Here is a 19918-nt window from a genome sequence, read left to right on the forward strand (position 1 = left end):
AGGGTGAGGAGAAGTAGAGAGAGAGAGTTAGATGGAGTGAGGAAGAGCGGGATGAGGGACGGATGGCGAGAAAGAAAGGGTTAGAGCGGGGTTTGTCCATGTGTGGTGGGGAGAATGGGGTTGCGAAAAGCGGAGAATAGAGTAGAAGGTGGGGCAGAGAATGTAGGGAGGGTGTAGAGGGAATGGGGAGAATGGAGAGAGTGGAAGAGATAAGGAAAGGAAAGACAGGGTAATCATTTGATTCAAGTCGGCTCTACGGGCTGTTGACAGAGAAGCTGGATCTTTGCAGGTGTATCCGGGCAGTAGGGTGCGGACCTCTCGCAGATGAAACGGTGGTTATCATGAAGGCAAATGCCTCCCCATCTTCTCGATGTGCATTCACTGCAGGAGGGCCTTCCAGAGGACACATTGTACGGCAGACCCAAAGCATCATTCCTGTCAACAAATGGTTAAAAAAAATTGAACAGAGATAAAACAGATCCGGCGGACAACACGAAATCGTCGCCAAACAAATCCCATTAAACTCGGCAATCCCCACAGCCCTGTGTCGTCCTCAAAATAATTTTAGTATCCCAATGTCTTCCCACTGCTCTGTGTCAGTAGCCAGATTAATCCAACTACACCACCTCCCCCACAGCCTTCGGCCCGTCGTCCCGCGGTTTCCACAGTCCTGTGGCAGTCCCAGTGCGAATCGAACGCACCCACTTTCTCCCGTCAGATCTATTTCAGTCCCCAAACAAATCCTACTCTCCCACCCTCCCCCACGGATTTAAGCTATCCCAAAATTAATCCCTCAGGCTCACTCTCTTCCAGCAGCCCTGTGTAGGTCCCCAAATCCATTTCACGGCTCCTCCTTTTCGCGACAGTTCACGTCCGTCTCTAGGTTAATCCCATTGCCGCTCATCGTTTCCCTCAGCCCAGCGTCAGTCGGTAATCTGGACCCACTGACCAACTCTATGTCCACATCCACGTATCGGTCTCCAAACTAATTTAGTTTCCACTCTGTCCCAGATGATCAGTGTCAGAACCCAAACTGATCCTGCTGCAGTACACGTTTTCACAGTGCAAGGCCTATCGTCAACCATATCCGAGTCTGCCTACTTCTCCCCACAGATCAAGTCAAGTCAAGTCAAGTCACTTTTATTGTCATTTCGACCATAACTGCTGGTACAGTACACAGTAAAAACGAGACAACGTTTTTCAGGACCATGGTGTTACGTGACACAGTACAAAAGCTAGACTGAAGTACGTAAAGACAACACAGAGAAAACTACACTAGACTACAGACCTACCCAGGACTGCATAAAGTGCACAAAACAGAGCAAGCATTACAATAAATAATAAACAGGACAGTAGGTTAAGGTGTCAGACCAGGCTCTGGTTATTGAGGAGTCTGATAGCTTGGGGGAAGAAACTGTTAAATAGCGCGGGTCAGAAACAGGGTGAATCTCCCTCCACACCGTCCCATCACACTCTCCCGGTGTCAGACACAGAATGAATCTCTCTCCACACCGTCCCATCACACACTGCCGGGGTCAGACACAGAGTGAATCTCCCTCTACACCGACCCATCACACACTCCCGGGGTCAGACACAGAGTGACTCTCCCTCCAGACCGTCCCATCACACACTCCCGTGATCAGAAACAGACTGACAATCCCTCCACTCCGTTCCATTACACAGTCCCGCGGTCAGACAGAGAGTGAATCTCCATCCACACCGTCCCTGGAGGATGTGAGTTTTTGAGGATGTGACTAAACGCATTAATGAAGGAAGAGCAGTAGATGTAGTGTAATGGATTAAACGGATTAAACGGATTTGATAATGTCCCGCATGCGAGGCTTATTGTGAAAGTAAGGGGACATGGGATCTAAGGTGACATTGCTTTGTGGATCCAGAGCTGGTTGTTGACGTGACATCTTCTGCTTTCAGGTAGATCACCAGTGGAGTGCCTCAAGGACCCTTACTTTTCATTATAAATGACCTGGATGAAGAAGTGGAGGGATGGGTTAGTATGTATGCTGATGACAAATAGGTTGGAGATGTTGTGGAGGGTATGGAGGCCTGTTAGATGTAAACGCGGAACATTGTTAGGATGCAAAGCTGGGCTGAGAAGTGGCAGATATAGTTGAACGCAGATAAGTGTGAAGTGGTTCGTTTTGCAGGTCAAATATGATGGCAGAATATAGTATTAATGGTAAGGCACTTGGCAGTGTGGAGATTCAGAGGGATCTGGGGGTCCCAGTCCATAGGACGCTCAAAACATCTGCGAATGTAAACTCTGTGGTTAAGAATGCGTACGGTGTATTGGCCTTCATCAATCGAGGAATTGAATTTAGGAGCCAAGAGGTAATGTTACTGCTACAAAGGACCCAGGTAAGACCCACCTTGGAGTACTGTGTCCAGTTCTGGTCGCCTCACCACAGGAAGGATGTGGAAGCCATAGAAAGGGTGCAGAGTAGATTTGCAAGGATGTTTTCTGGATTGGGGAGCATGCCTTATGAGAATAGGTTTAGTCAAGACAAGTCAGGTCAAGTCAAGTCAAGTCACTTTTATTGTCATTTCGAACATAACTGCTGGTAGTAAAATTGAGACAACGTTTTTTTCAGGACCATGGTGTTACATGACACAGTACAAAAACTAGACTGAACAATGTTAAAAAAAAACACAGAGAAAGCTACTCTTGACTACAGACTTATACAGGACGGCATAAAGTGCACAGAAGCAGTGCAGGCATTACAATAAATAATAAACAGGACAATAGGACAAAGTGTCAGTCCAGGTTTCGGGTATTGAGGAGTCAGATAGATTGGGGGAAGAAACAGTTACATAGTCTGGTCGTGAGAGCCCGAATGCTTCGGAGCCTTTTCCCAGACAGCAGGTGGGAGAAGAATTTGTATGAGGGGTGTGTGGGGTCCTTCATAATGCTGTTTGTTTTGCAGATGCAGCGTGTAGTGTAAATGCCCGTGATCCCGGGAGGAGAGACCCCGATGATCTTCTCAGCTGACCTCAGTACCCGCTATATGGTCTTGCGATCCGAGACGGTGCAATTTCCGAACCAGGCAGTGAGGCAGCTGCTCGGGATGCTCTCAATACAACCCCTGTAGAATGTGAGGAGGATGGCGGGGAGGGTGGGAGATCTTGTGGATAGTCGGAGGCTTTTTACCCAGGGATGAAATGGTTGCCACAAGAGGACACAGATTTAAGGCGCTGGGGAGTAGGTACAGAGGAGACCAGATAACCATATAACAATTACAGGACGGAAACAGGCCATCTCGGCCCCTCTAGTCCGTGACGACCGCTTACTCTCACCTGGTCCCACCTAACTGCACTCAGCCCATAACCCTCCATTCCTTTCCTGTCCATATACCTATCCAATTTTTGTGACATCAGGGGTCATGACAGCAATGGTGGATGCGATAGGATCTGTTCAGGTGCTTTTGGATGGGTACTTGGAACTTAGTAAAATAGAGGGCTGTAGGTAAATCGAGTAATTTCTAAAGCAGGGACGCATTCGGCAAAAAATTGTATTGCGCTGCAGGTTATCGATGTTTCTATCCTCCTATCACACATCTCCGGTGTCAGACACAGAGTGAATCTCGCTCCACACCATCCCATCACACACTCCCGGGGTCAGACACAGGGTGAATCTCCCTCCACACCGTCCCATCACACACTCCCGGAGTCAGACACAGAGTGAATCTCCCTCCACACCGTCCCATCACACACTCCCGGGGTCAGACACAGAGTGAATCTCCCTCCACACCGTCCCATCACACACTCCCGGGGTCAGACACAGGGTGAATCTCCCTCCACACCGTCCCATCACACAATCCCGGCGTCAGACACAGAGTGAATCTCCCTCCACACCGTCCCATCACACACTCCCGGGGTCAGACACAGAGTGAATCTCCCTCCGCACCGTCCCATCACACACTCCCGGGATCAGTCACAGAGTGAAGCTCCCTCCACTCCGTTCCATCACACACTCCCGGGGTCAGACACAGAGTGAAGCTCCCTCCACTCCGTTCCATCACACACTCCCGGGGTCAGACACAGAGTGAATCTCCCTCCGCACCGTCCCATCATACACTCCCGGGATCAGTCACAGAGTGAATCTCCCTCCGCACCGTCCCATCACACACTCCCGGGATCAGTCACAGAGTGAAGCTCCCTCCACTCCGTTCCATCACACACTCCCGGGGTCAGACACAGAGTGAATCTCCCTCCACACCGTCCCATCACACACTCCCGGGGTCCGAAACAGAGTGAATCTCCCTCCACACCGTCCCATCACACGCTCCCGGGGTAAGACACAGAGTGAATCTCCCTCCACACCGCCCCATCACACACTCCCGGGATCAGACACAGAGTGAATCTCCCTCCACACCGTCCCAGCACAGATAACCGCGGTCAGTCTCGGTGTGAACCTGTCTTGCACACGGTCCCACGACCCTTACCCGGTACTATAAGTGAGTCATTTTGTGAACTTCTCTTTGATATACGCCCCGTTTTCGTCCATCCTGTCGATGATTCTCTTGCTTCTCTGAGCTCAGCGAGGGGAATTAACGTTGTCAGAGGAAGCCCTTGTTGGCAAGGCGATCAGACCGTCACAAACAAACACCGGATGAGCAGCTGATAAACAGAGAGGAGACGAGAGCAGGGTGAGGAAGTGCTGGAGGAAGAGGAGATTCAGGGTGTGAGGGCGGTTGATCTGGACCGATGAGAGTGGCGGGGGGAAGAGTAGTGAGAGTGGGGAGAAACAGAGGGAGGGCGGAGTGAGGGGAAGGTTATGATTTGGCGGAAAGAGAGTCGTGATTTACAGGGGTCAGAAAGGTGTATCACCATTCAAAGAAGAGTAGAACTAGAGAGGGAGGATTGATGGAGAGATTTAATTTCGCCCCTCTCGCCAGCCCTCTCCTTTTTACTCCGCTCCCACTCTCTCTCTGTCCTCCTCACTAAGCTTCTCTTTTTATCTCCCCACCCTCTCTAGTCCTATCTCTCCGGCTCACAATGAATGTTATCGGACTGAAATGTGCCCGGGCCGTGTGCAGGTTCCCGGGAAATTCGAGGCCCACTGGACAGTGGAAATTAGAAAGGAAATGGGGGTCTTTGACAAGGGGGTGGTTGTGTGGGAGTGGATATGCAGGAGTGTGTGTGTGTGTGTGTGTGTGTGTGTGTGTGTGTGTGTATGTGTGTGTGTGTGTGTGTGTGTGTGTGTGTGTGTGTGTGTGTGTGTGTGTGTAAGAGAGAGAGAGAGAGTGAGAGAGAGATTGAGAGAGAAGAGAGAGATTGAGAGAGAAAGAGAGAGGGGTAGCGCCCTCGGCACAAAAACTCCCGGTCTCAGATATTAGTGCAGCTCCTTCCACCACGGCCCATCACACATCCCGGGGTCAGATACAGTGTGAACCTGACGCCGCAAAGCTCCGTGACACTCTAACGGATTCAGAAACAGAGCATTTCTCCCTCTTCACTCCCTCAATCCCTCTCACCAATTAGCAGCACTTCAGCGTTCCTGTAGTCTCCAACAGTGTCTCTGTTTCAGAGATAATAAGTTTGCTTCAGCACAGATGTAGAACTGAGGACGGCCGGGGTGGGGGGGGGGGGGGAGGGGGGTGACGAGGAGCGGGAGGGCTGTGGAGGGGTGGTGAGCTTGCAGTCACTGGGAGGAAATGGTGTGAAATCACACGACTGGCCTGTCCAACAGAGTCGTCGAGAATGTCAGAACCAAGAGATCAATATCTGGTGGAAGTGAGCAGAAGTAACACAAAAAGTGTGGAGGGAGCATCACTCTGTGGCTGACCCCGGGAGTGTGTGATGGGACGGTGTGGAGGGAGCATCACTCTGTGTCTGACCCCGGCAGTGTGTGATGGAACGGTGTAGAAGGAGATTCACCCTGTGTCTAACCCGGGAATGTGTGATTTGACGGTGCGGAGGGGGATTCACTCTGTGTCTGACCCTGGGTGTATGTGGTAGGATGGTGTGGAGGGAAATTCGCACTCGTGTGGATATATCAAACATTTCTCTTTCTCTTTTGAATTTATTTCAAGACGCCCCAACTTCTGCTCTGGAAAATAAGGTTAATGAACAGTGAATCTCTCTCCACACCGTCCATTACATCCGCCTGTAGTCAGACACAGAAACTGGGATCCTTTCACACAGGCCCATCACACATTTCAGGCGTCAGTTGTAAAGTGAAGATCCCTCCCAACCGCCCGATCACACGGACTCGGCGGTTTAGAGACAGAGTGATGCACCCTCTGCACTGTCCCATCAAATAGTCCTGTTGGCAGACATAGAGTGAAGTTCAGAAAACACTCTCCTAAAACACATTACAGGGGTCAGACACAGCGTCAAGCTTCCAAATAAAAGTCCTATCGCACACTCTCCTAATACACACTCCGGGGTCAAACACAGAGTGAATTTCCCTCCACACCGTCCCATCACACACTCCCGGGGTCAGACACAGAGTGAATCAACATCCACACCGTCCCATCACACACTCCCGGGGTCAGACACAGAGTGAATTTCCCTCCACACCGTCCCATCACACACTCCCGGGGTCAGCTCCAGAGTGAATCGCCCTCCACACCTTCCCATCACACACTCCCGGGGTCAGACACAGAGTGAATCTCCCTCCACACCGTCCTGTCACACCAACTCGGGGTCAGACACAGAGTGAATTTCCCTCCACACCATTGGTGTTATTTCTGCTCATTTTCCACCGGATATCGATCTCTCGGTTGTCAACTTCTCTACGTCTCTGCGAGTACCGGCCAGTCGAGTGGTTTCACACATCTTTTTCCCAGTTACTGCAAACTCACCACCCCTCCATAGCCCTCACTTCCCTCCCCCTCCCTCCTTAGATCAACTTCTGGTCTCACACACACTTATTGTCTCTGAGACAGACACACTACTGAAGACTACAGTAACACTGAAGTGTTGATGATTGGTGAGAGGGGAGAGAGGGAGTGAGGGGGTGGGGATTCTCCCTCAGTCTGAATCCGTTACTGTGTTATCGGACTGTGAGGCAGCAGATTCACTGTGTGTCTGACACCGTGAGTGTGTGATAGCGCGGTGTGGACGTGAGTTCACTCTTTGTCTGACCGAGGGACTGAGGGCGGAGTGGACGGACCTTCAATTTGATCCTGAACCCGGGCGTTTGTGGTGGGACCGTGCAAAGGGGAGGTTCATTCAGGGTCTAACCCTGCAAATGTGTGATCTAACATTGTGGAGGGGTTTCACTCAGTGTCTGACCGCGTGAGTGGGAGATGGGACGGTGTGGAGGGAACTTCACTCTGTGTCTGACCCCGGGAGTGTGTGATGGGACGGTGTGGAGGGAACTTCACTCTGTGTCTGACCCCGGGAGTGTGCGATGGGACGATGTGGTGGGAGATTCATTCTGTGTCTGACCTCGGGAGTGTGTAATGGCACGGTACGGAGGGAGATTCACGATGTGTCTGACCCCGGGAGTGTGAGATGGGACGGTGCGGAGGGAGATTAACTCTGTGTCTGATCCCGGGAGTGTGTTTTGGGAGAGTGTTTCGGGAATTTCTCTTTATTTCTTTCAATAGAACTATTTGATGAGAGATGGCAGAGGGAGCTTCACTTGGTATCCAAACACCCCCCCCCCCCCCAGTCTCTGTGATCGGCGAATCGGAGGGATCCTCGCTTTTCAACTGACGCCGGGAATGTGTGATGTCCCGTTGTGATAGGATTCCCATTCTGTGTCTGACTACCGGCGGATGTAATGGACGGTGTGGATAGAGATTCACTGTTGATTGCTCCTATTTTTCCAGAACAGACGATGGGGCGAGCAAGCCTTGTTCTAACTCCTGTTGCTAAGCGTCTTGGAATAATTTCAAAAGAGGAAGAGGTATGGGTTAGCCACGCAGAAGGTGCATACACACGGACTGAAGCTCCCTCCACTCCATCCCATTTCATACTTCGAGGGTCAGACACACAGAGCAGCTAACTCCACACCGACCCATCACACACTCCCGGGGTCAGACACAGAGTGAATCTCCCTCCACACCGTCCCATCACACACTCCCAGGGTCAGACACAGAGTGAACCTCCCTCCACACAGTCCCATTCAAACATTCCAGGTCTCTGTCACACTGTGAAGCTCCCTCCACACCGTTTTCTCATACAATCCCGGGGTTAGACACATGGTGAACCTCCTTCCACACCGTCCTATAACACACTCGCGGGGTCAGACACAGAGTGAATCTCCCTCCACACCGTCCCATCACACCCTCGCGGGGTCAGACGCAGAGTGAATCTCTCTCCACACCGTCCCATCACACACTCCAGGGTCAGACACAGAGTGAATCTCCCTCCACACCGTCCCATCGCACACTCCCGGGGTCAGACACAGAGTGAATCTCCCCTCACACCGTCCCATCAGACATTCCTGGGGTCAGACACAGAGTGAATCTCCCTCCACACCGTCCCATCACACACTCCCGGGGTCAGACACAGAGTGAAGCTCCCTCCACACCTTCCCATTACACACTGCCGGGGTCAGATACAGAGTGAATCTACCTCCACACTGTCCTAGCACAAAGCAATGTGTTTTCAGTCACTTGGTGAAGCTCCCTCCCCAACGTCCCATCACACGCTCCCGGTGTCAGACAAAGAGTTTAGCTCCCTCCACATGGTCACATCACACACCTCCGGGGTCAGACACTGTGTGAAGTTCCTGGCCCACCGTTGGTGTTATTTCTGCTAATTTCCACCGGATATCGATCTCTCGGTTCTCAGCTTCTCTACGTCTCTGTGAGTACAGGCCGGTCGAGTGGTTTCACACCTCTTTTTCCCATTTACTGCAAACTCACCACCCCTCCACAGCCCTCATACCCCTCCCCCTCCCCCCTCTGTTCCTCCTCTGGTCTCACGCACATTTATTATCTCTTAGACAGACAGACTGTTGGAGACTACAGGAACGCTGAATTGCGGATGATTGGTGAGTGGGGAGAGAGGGAGTAACACACTCTGTGTCTGACCCCGTGAGTGTGTGATAGCGCGGTGTGGACTGGAGTTCACTCTTTGTCTGACCGAGGGACTGTGCGCTGGGGAGGTTCATTCAGTGTCTAACCCCGCAAATATGTGATCTAATGGTGTTGAGGGAGCTTCATTCTCTGTCTGATCCGGTGAGTGTGTGTCGGGACAGTGCGTATGGAGTTTCAGTCTTTATCTGACACCAGGACTTTGTGAGGGGATGGTGTGGAGGGAGATTCACTCCGAGTCTGAGCACTGTAGAGTGTGATGGGACGGCGTGTAGGGAACGTCTCTCTATGTCTGATACCGAGGGTGTGTGAGGAGACTGTGCCAAGAGAGCTTCACTCTGTGCCTGACCTCGGTAGTTTGAGTTGGGACGGTGTGCAACTTTACTCTATGTCTAACGCTGTTTGTATATGCTGGGACTGTCCTTTGCCATTTTGACTCTACGTCTGACCCCGGGAATGTGTTTTGGGAGACTATTTCGGGAATTTCTCTTTATGTCTGTCAACAGGACTATTTGATGGGAGAGTGCAGAGGGAGCTTCACTCTGTCTCTAAACCGCCGAGTCTGTGTGATCGGTCGGTTCGGAGGGATCTTCTCCTTGGAACTGACGCCGGGAATGTGTGATGGGCCGGCATCAAATGATTTGTGTCTAATGACCGGCGGATGTAAAGGTCGGTGTGGAGAGAGATTCACTGAGCATAGGTCACGTGTTCAAGAACAGAAAATGTGGCGAGGCAGCATTGTTCTAAGGCTGTTTCAAAGCGTCTTGAAATAAATTCAAAAGTGGATGAGGTATGTGTGAGCCACGCAGAAAACACATACACACCAGACTGAAGCTCCCTCCACTCCATCCCATTTCATAATTCCGGGGTCAGACACAAAGTGAAGCTCCCTCGACATCATCCCATCACACATTACCCGAGTCAGACACATAGGGAATCTCCATCGACGCCGTCCAATCACATCCTCCCTGTCCTGTCACACTGGGAAGCTCCCTACACAAGGTCCCATCACACAATCACAGGGTCGGAGCCAGAGTGATTCTCCCTCCACACCGTCACCTCACACACTCAGGGGGTCAGACACAGAGTGAATCTCCCTCAAAACCGTCCCATCACACACTCCCGGGGTGTGACACAGAGTGAAACTCCCCTCACACCGTCCAATCACACACTCCCGGGATCAGACACAGAGTGAATCTCCCTCCACACCGTCCCAGCACACACTCCTGGGATCAGACACATCGTGAACTACACTCCACACCGTCCTTCATACAATCCCGGGGTTAGACATATGGCGTACCTCCCTCCACACATTCCCATCACACACTCCCGGGGTCAGACACAGAGAGAATGTCCCTCCACACCGTCCCATTACACACTCCCGGGGTCAGACACAGAGTGAATCTCCCTCCGCAGCGTCTCATCACACACTCCCGGGATCAGACACATGGTGAAGCTCCTTCCACACCGTCTCATCACACACTCCCGGGGTCAGACACAGAGTGAATCTCCCTCCACACCGTCCTATCACACCATCTCGGGGTCAGGCACATAGTGGAACTCCCTCCACACCACTGGTGTTATTTCTGCTCATTTTCCACCGGATATCGATCTCTCGGTTCTCAGCTTCTCTACGTCTCTGCGAGTACAGGCAGGTCGTGTGGTTTCGCATCATTTCCTCCCACTGACTGCGAACTCACCACCCCACCATAGCCCTTACTCCCCTCCCCCTCCCTCCTTAGTTCTACTTCTGGTCTCACACACAGTTATTGTCGCTGAGAGAGACACACTACTGAAGATTACAGTAACACTGAAGTGCGGATGATAGGTGAGAGGGGAAAGAGGGAGTGAGGGGGGTGGGATTCTCTCTCAGTCTGCATCCGTTATGTGTTATCGGACTGTGAGGCAGCAGATTCACTCTGTGTCTGGCAACGTGAATGTGTGATAGCGCGGTGTGGACTAGAGATCACTCTTTGTCTGACCGAGGGACTGTGCGTTGGGGCGGAGTGGATGGACCTTCAATCAGATCCTGACCCCGGGCGTTTGTGGTGGTATCGTGCACAGGGGAGTTTCATTCAGTGTCCAACCCCGAAAATGTGTGATCTAACGTTGTGGAGGGAATTTCACTCAGTGTCTGACCGCGGGAGTGTAATGGGACAGTGTGGAGGAAGATACACTCTGTGTCTGACCACAGGAGTGTGTGATGGGACGGTGTGGAGGGAGATTCACGATGTGGCTGACCCCGGGAGTGTGTTATGGGACGGTGCGGAGGGAGATTCACTCTGGGTCTGACACCCGGAGTGTGTGATGGAACGGTGAGGAAGCAACTGTACTCAGTGTCTAACGCTGTTTGTATCTGCTGGGACTCTGCTTTGCGATGTAGACTCTGTCTGATCCCGGGAATGTGTTTTGGGAGAGTGTTTCGCGAATTTCTCTTTATTTCTTTCAATAGAACTATTTGATGAGAGAGGGCAGAGGGAGCTTCACTTGGTTTCCAAACCCCCCCCCCAGTCTCTGTGATCGGCGATTCGGAAGGATCCTCGCTTTTCAACTGACGCCGGGAATGTGCGATGTCTCGTTGTGATAGGATTTCCATTCTGTGTCTGACTACCGGCGGATGTAATGGACGGTGTGGATTGAGATTCACTGTTGATTGGTCCTATTTTTCCAGTACAGACGATGGGGCGAGCGAGCCGTGTTCTAACTCCTGTTGCTAAGCGTCTTGAAATAATTTCAAAAGAGGAAGAGGTATGTGTTATCCACACAGAAGGTGCATACACACGGACTGAAGCTCCCTCCACTCCATCCCATTTCATACTTCGAGGGTCAGACACACAGAGCAGCTAACTCCACACCGACCCATCACACACTCCCGGGGACAGACACAGAGTGAACCTCCCTCCACACAGTCCCATTCAAACATTCCAGGTCTCTGTCACACTGTGAAGCTCCCTCCACACCGTTCTCTCATACAATCCCGGGGTTAGACACATGGTGAACCACCTTCCACACCGTCCTATCAAACACTCGCGGGGTCAGACACAGAGTGAATCTCTCTCCACACCGTCCCATCACACACTCCAGTGTCAGACACAGAGTGAATCTCCCCCCACACCGACCCATCACACACTCCAGGGTCAGACACAGAGTGAATCTCCCTCCACACCGTCCCATCACACACTCGCGGGGTCAGGCACAGAGTGAATCTCCCTCCACATCGTCCCATCACACACTCCCGGGGTCACGCACAGAGTGAATCTCCCTCCTCATCGTCCTATCACACACTCCCGGGGTCAGACACAGAATGAATCTCCCTCCACACCGTCCTGTCACACCAACTCGGGGTCAGACACAGAGTGAATTTCCTTCCACACCATTGGTGTTATTTCTGCTCATTTTCCACCGGATATCGATCTCTCGGTTGTCAGCTTCTCTACGTCTCTGCGAGTACCGGCCGGTCGAGTGTTTTCACACCTCTTTTTCCCACTGACTGCGAACTCACCAGCCCAACATAGCCCTCACTTCCCTCCCCCTCCCTCCTTAGTTCTACTTCTGGTCTCACACACACTTATTGTCTCTGAGACAGACACACTACTGAAGACTACAGTAACACTGAAGTGCTGATGATAGGTGAGAGGGGAGAGTGGGAGTGAGGGGAGTGGGATTCTCTCTCAGTCTGAAACCGTTACTGTGTTTTCGGACTGTGAGGCAGCAGATTCACTTTGTGTCTGACAGCGTGAGTGTGTGATAGCGCGGTGTGGACGTGAGTTCACTCTTTGTCTGACCGAGGGACTGAGGGCGGAGTGGACGGACCTTCAATTTGATCCTGACCCCGGGCGTTTGTGGTGGGAACGTGCACAGGGGAGGTTCATTCAGGGTCTAACCCTGCAAATGTGTGATTTAACATGGCGGAGGGAGTTACACTCAGTGTCTGACCGCGGGAGTGGGAGATGGGACGGTGTGGAGGGAGATTCATTCTACGTCTGACCTCGGGAGTGTGTGATGGGACGGTGTGGAGGGAACTTCACTCTGTGTCTGACCCCGGGAGTGTGTGATGGGACGATGTGGTGGGAGATTCATTCTGTGTCTGACCTCGGGAGTGTGTGATGGCACGGTACGGAGGGTGATTCACGATGTGTCTGACCCCGGGAGTGTGAGATGGGACAGTGCGGAGGGAGATTAACTCTGTGTCTGATCCCGGGAGTGTGTTTTGGGAGAGTGTTTCGGGAATTTCTCTATATTTCTTTCAATAGAACTATTTGATGAGAGAGGGCAGAGAGAGCTTCACTTGGTATCCAAACCCCTCCACCCCCCCCCCCCCCCCCCCCAGTGTCGGTGATCGGCGATTCGTAGGGATCCTCTCTTTTCAACTGACGCTGGGAATGTGTGATGTCCCGTTGTGATAGGATTCCAATTCTGTGTCTGACTACCGGCGGATTTAATGGACGGTGTGGATAGAGATTCACTGCTGATTGCTCCTATTTTTCCAGAACAGACGATGGGGCGAGCGAGCCTTGTTCTAACTCCTGTTGCTAAGCGTCTTGAAATAATTTCAAAAGAGGAAGAGGTATGTGTTAGCCACACAGAAGGTGCTTACACACTGACTGAAGCTCCCTCCACTCCATCCCATTTCATACTTCGAGGGTCAGACACACAGAGCAGCTAACTGCACACCGACCCATCACACACTCCCGGGGTCAGACACAGCGTGAATCTCCCTCCACACCGTCCCATCACACACTCCCAGGGTCAGACACAGAGTGAACCTCCCTCCACACAGTCCCATTCAAACATTCCAGGTCTCTGTCACACTGTGATGCTCCCTCCACACCGTTCTCTCATACAATCCCGGGGTTAGACACATGGTGAACCTCCTTCCACACCGTCGCATCACACACTCCCGGGGTCAGACACAGAGTGAATTTCCCTCCACACCGTCCCATCACACCCTCGCGGGGTCAGACACAGAGTGAACCTCCTTCCACACCGTCACATCACACACTCCCGGGGTCAGACACAGAGTGAATTTCCCTCCACACCGTCCCATCACACCCTCGCGGGGTCAGACACAGAGTGAATCTCTCTCCACACCGTCCCATCACACACTCCAGGGTCAGACACAGAGTGAATCTCCCTCCACACCGACGCATCACACACTCCAGTGTCAGACACAGAGTGAATCTCCCTCCACACCATCCCATCACACACTCCCGGTGTCAGACACAGAGTGAATCTCCCTCCACACTGTCCCATCACACACTCCCGGGGTCAGACACATAGTGAATCTCCCTCCACACCGTCCCATCACACACTCCCGGGGTCAGACACAGAGTGAATCTCCCTCCACACCGTCCAATCACACACTCCCGGTCTCTGTCACACTGTGAAGCTCCGTCCACACCTTCCCATTACACACTGCCGGGGTCAGACACAGAGTGAATTTCCCTCCACACCGTCCCATCACACACTCCACGGGTCAGGCACAGAGTGAATCTCCCTCCACACCGTCCCATCACACACTCCCCGGGTCAGGCACAGAGTGAATCTCCCTACAGACCGTCCCATCACACACTCCCGGGGTCAGACATAGAGTGAATCTCCCTCCACACCTTCCCATCACACACACGCGGGGTCAGGCACAGAGTGAATCTCCCTCCACATCATCAAATCACACACTCCCAGGGTCAAACACAGAGTGAATCTCCCTCCACACCTTCCCATCACACACTCCCGGGGTCAGACACCGAGTGAATTTCCCTCCTCATCGTCCTATCACACACTCTCGGGGTCAGACACAGAGTGAATCTCCCTCCACACCATTGGTTTTATTTCTGCTAATTTTCCACCGGATATCGATCTCTCGGTTGTCAGCTTCTCTACGTCTCTGCGAGTACCGGCCGGTCGAGTGTTTTCACACCTCTTTTTCCCAGTTACTGCGAACTCACCACCCCTCCATAGCCCTCACTTCCCTCCCCCTCCCTCCTTAGTTCTACTTCTGGTCTCACACACACTTATTGTCTCTGAGACAGACACACTACTGAAGACTACAGTAACACTGAATTGCTGATGATTGGTGAGAGGGGAGAGAGGGAGTGAGGGGAGTGGGATTCTCTCTCAGTCTGAATCCGTTACTGTGTTTTCGGACTGTGAGGCAGCAGATTCACTGTGTGTCTGACACCGTGAGTGTGTGATAACGCGGTGTGGTCGTGAGTTCCCTCTTTGTCTGACCGAGGGACTGAGGGCCGAGTGGACGGACCTTCAATTTGATCCTGACCCCGGGCGTTTGTGGTGGGACGGTGCACAGGGGAGGTTCATTCAGGGTCTAACCCTGCAAATGTGTGATCTAACATTGTGGATGGAGTTTCACTCAGTGTCTGACCGCGGGAGTGGGTGATGGGACGGTATGGAGGGAGATTCATTCTACGTCTGACCTCGGGAGTGTGTGATGGGACGGTGTGGAGGGAACTTCACTCTGTGTCTGACCCCGGGAGTGTCTGATGGGACGATGTGGTGGGAGTTTCATTCTGTGTCTGACCTCGGGAGTGTGTTATGGCACGGTACGGAGGGAGATTAACTCTGTGTCTCATCCCGGGAGTGTGCTTTTGGAGAGTGTTTCGGGAATTTCTCTTTATTTCTTTCAATAGAACTATTTGATGATAGAGGGCAGAGGGAGCTTCACTTGGTATCCAAACCCCTCCACCCCCCCCCCCCCCAGTCTCTGTGATCGGCGATTCGGAGGGATCCTCGCTTTTCAACTGACGCCGGGAATGTGTGACTACCCGTTGTGAAAGGATTCCCATTTTGTGTCTGACTACCGGCGTATGTAATGGACGGTGTCGATAGAGATTCACTGTTGATTGGTCCTATTTTTCCAGAATAGACGATGGGGCGAGCGAGCATTGTTCTATCTACTGTTTCAAAGCGGTCTTGAAACAATTTCAAAAGAGGAAGAGGTATGGGTTAGCCACACAGAAAATACATACACACCGGACTGAAGCTCCCTCCACTCCATCCCATTTCACACTTCGAGGGTCAGACACACAGAGCAGCTAACTCCACACCGACCCATCACACACTCCCGGTGTCTGTCACACTGTGAATATCCCTACGCACGGTCCCATCACACACGAACTTGGTCAGACACAGAGTGAATCTCCCTCCACACCGTCCCATCACACAGTACCACTGTCAGACACAGAGTGAATCTCCCTCCACACCGTCCAATCACACACTCCCGGGATCAGACACAGAGTGAATCTCCCTCCACACCGTCCCATCACACACTCGCGGGGTCAGGCACAGAGTGAATCTCCCTCCACATCGTCCCATCACACACTCCCGGGGTCACGCACAGAGTGAACCTCCCTCCACACCGTCACATCACACACTCCCCGGGTCAGGCACAGAGTGAATCTCCCTCCAGACCGTCCCATCACACACTCCCCGGGGTCAGACACAGAGTGAATCTCCCTCCACACCTTCCCATCACACAGTCGCGGGGTCAGGCACAGAGTGAATCTCCCTCCACATCGTCCCATCACACACTCCCGGGGTCAAACACAGAGTGAATCTCCCTCCACACCTTCCCATCACACTCTCCCGGGGTCAGAAACAGAGTGAATCTCCATCCTCATCGTCCTATCACACACTCCCGGGGTCAGACACAGAGTGAATCTCCCTCCACACCGTCCTGTCACACCAACTCGGGGTCAGACACAGAGTGAATTTCCCTCCACACCATTGTTGTTATTTCTGCTCATTTTCCACCGGATATCGATCTCTCGGTTGTCAGCTTCTCTACGTCTCTGCGAGTACCGGCCGGTCGAGTGTTTTCACACCTCTTTTTCCCAGTTACTGCGAACTCACCAGCCCTCCATAGCCCTCACTTCCCTCCCCCTCCCTCCTTAGTTCTACTTCTGGTCTCACACACACTTATTGTCTCTGAGACAGACACACTACTGAAGACTACAGGAACACTGAAGTGCTGATGATAGGTGAGAGGGGAGAGAGGGAGGGACGGGGGTGGTATTCACTCTCAGTCTGAAACCGTTACTGTGTTTTCGGACTGTGAGGCAGCAGATTCACTTTGTGTCTGACAGCGTGAGTGTGTGATAGCGCGGTGTGGACGTGAGTTCACTCTTTGTCTGACCGAGGGACTGAGGGCGGAGTGGACGGACCTTCAATTTGATCCTGACCCCGGGCGTTTGTGGTGGGACAGTGCACAGGGGAGGTTCATTCAGGGTCTAACCCTGCAAATGTGTGATTTAACATTGCGGAGGGAGTTACACTCAGTGTCTGACCGCGGGAGTGGGAGATGGGACGGTGTGGAGGGAACTTCACTCTGTGTCTGACCCCGGGAGTGTCTGATGGGACGATGTGGTGGGAGATTCATTCTGTGTCTGACCTCGGGAGGGTGTGATGGCACGGTACGGAGGGAGATTCACGATCTGTCTGACCCCGGGAGTGTGAGATGGGACAGTGCGGAGGGAGATTAACTCTGTGTCTGATCCCGGGAGTGTGTTTTGGGAGAGTGTTTCGGGAATTTCTCTTTATTTCTTTCAATAGAACTATTTGATGAGAGAGGGCAGAGAGAGCTTCACTTGGTATCAAAACCCCTCAACCCCCCGCCCCCCCCCCCCAGTGTCTGTGATCGGCGAATCGGAGGGATCCTCTCTTTTCAACTGACGCCGGGAATGTGTGATGGCCCGTTGTGATAGGATTCCCATTCTGTGTCTGACTACCGGCGGATTTAATGGACGGTGTGGATAGAGATTCACTGTTGATTGGTCATATTTTTCCAGAACAGACGATGGGGCGAGCGAGCATTGTTCTAACTCCTGTTGCTAAGCGTCTTGAAATAATTTCAAAAGAGGAAGAGGTATGTGTTAGCCACGCAGTAGGTGCATACACACTGACTGAAGCTCCCTCCACTCCATCCCATTTCATACTTCGAGGGTCAGACACACAGAGCAGCTAACTGCACACCGACCCATCACACACTCCCGGGGTCAGACACAGAGTGAATCTCCCTCCACACCTTCCCATTACACACTGCCGGGGTCAGACACAGAGTGAATCTCCCTCCGCACCGTCCCATTCAAACATTCCAGGTCTCTGTCACACTGTGATGCTCCCTCCACACCGTTCTCTCATACAATCCCGGGGTTAGACACATGGTGAACCTCCTTCCACACCGTCCCATCACACACTCCCGGGGTCAGACACAGAGTGAATTTCCCTCCACACCGTCCCATCACACCCTCGCGGGGTCAGACACAGAGTGAATCTCTCTCCACACCGACCCATCACACACTCCAGGGTCAGACACAGAGTGAATCTCCCTCCACACCGTCCCATCACACAATCCCGGGGTTAGACACATGGTGAACCTCCTTCCACACCGTCCCATCACACACTCCCGGGGTCAGACACAGAGTGAATTTCCCTTCACACCGTCCCGTCACACCCTCGCGGGGTCAGACGCAGAGTGAATCTCTCTCCACACCGACCCATCACACACTCCAGGGTCAGACACAGAGTGAATCTCCCTCCACACCGTCCCATCACACACTCCCGGGGTCAGACACAGAGTGAATCTCCCTCCACACCGTCCAATCACACACTCCCGGTCTCTTTCACACTGTGAAGCTCCGTCCACACCTTCCCATTACACACTGCCGGGGTCAGACACAGAGTGAATTTCCCTCCACACCGTCCCATCACACACTCCCCCGGGTCAGGCACAGAGTGAATCTCCCTCCACACCTTCCCATCACACACTCCCCGGGTCAGGCACAGAGTGAATCTCCCTACAGACCGTCCCATCACACACTCCCGGGGTCAGACACAGAGTGAATCTCCCTCCACTCCTTCCCATCACACACACGCGGGGTCAGGCAAAGAGTGAATCTCCCTCCACATCATCAAATCACACACTCCCAGGGTCAAACACAGAGTGAATCTCCCTCCACACCTTCCCATCACACACTCCCGGGGTCAGACACCGAGTGAATTTCCCTCCTCATCGTCCTATCACACACTCTCGGGGTCAGACACAGAGTGAATCTCCCTCCACACCATTGGTTTTATTTCTGCTAATTTTCCACCGGATATCGATCTCTCGGTTGTCAGCTTCTCTACGTCTCTGCGAGTACCGGCCGGTCGAGTGTTTTCACACCTCTTTTTCCCAGTTACTGCGAACTCACCACCCCTCCATAGCCCTCACTTCCCTCCCCCTCCCTCCTTAGTTCTACTTCTGGTCTCACACACACTTATTGTCTCTGAGACAGACACACTACTGAAGACTACAGTAACACTGAATTGCTGATGATTGGTGAGAGGGGAGAGAGGGAGTGAGGGGAGTGGGATTCTCTCTCAGTCTGAATCCGTTACTGTGTTTTCGGACTGTGAGGCAGCAGATTCACTGTGTGTCTGACACCGTGAGTGTGTGATAGCGCGGTGTGGACGTGAGTTCCCTCTTTGTCTGACCGAGGGACTGAGGGCCGAGTGGACTGACCTTCAATTTGATCCTGACCCCGGGCGTTTGTGGTGGGACGGTGCACAGGGGAGGTTCATTCAGGGTCTAACGCTGCAGATGTGTGATCTAACATTGTGGATGGAGTTTCACTCAGTGTCTGACCGCGGGAGTGGGTGATGGGACGGTATGGATGGAGATTCATTCTACGTCTGACCTCGGGAGTGTGTGATGGGACGGTGTGGAGGGAACTTCACTCTGTGTCTGACCCCGGGAGTGTCTGATGGGACGATGTGGTGGGAGATTCATTCTGTGTCTGACCTCGGGAGTGTGTTATGGCACGGTACGGAGGGAGATTCACGATGTGTCTGACCCCGGGAGTGTGAGATGGGACGGTGCGGAGGGAGATTAACTCTTTGTCTCATCCCGGGAG

Source organism: Hemitrygon akajei, unplaced genomic scaffold (genome assembly GCF_048418815.1).
Source record: "Hemitrygon akajei unplaced genomic scaffold, sHemAka1.3 Scf000071, whole genome shotgun sequence".
NCBI lineage: Eukaryota > Metazoa > Chordata > Chondrichthyes > Myliobatiformes > Dasyatidae > Hemitrygon > Hemitrygon akajei.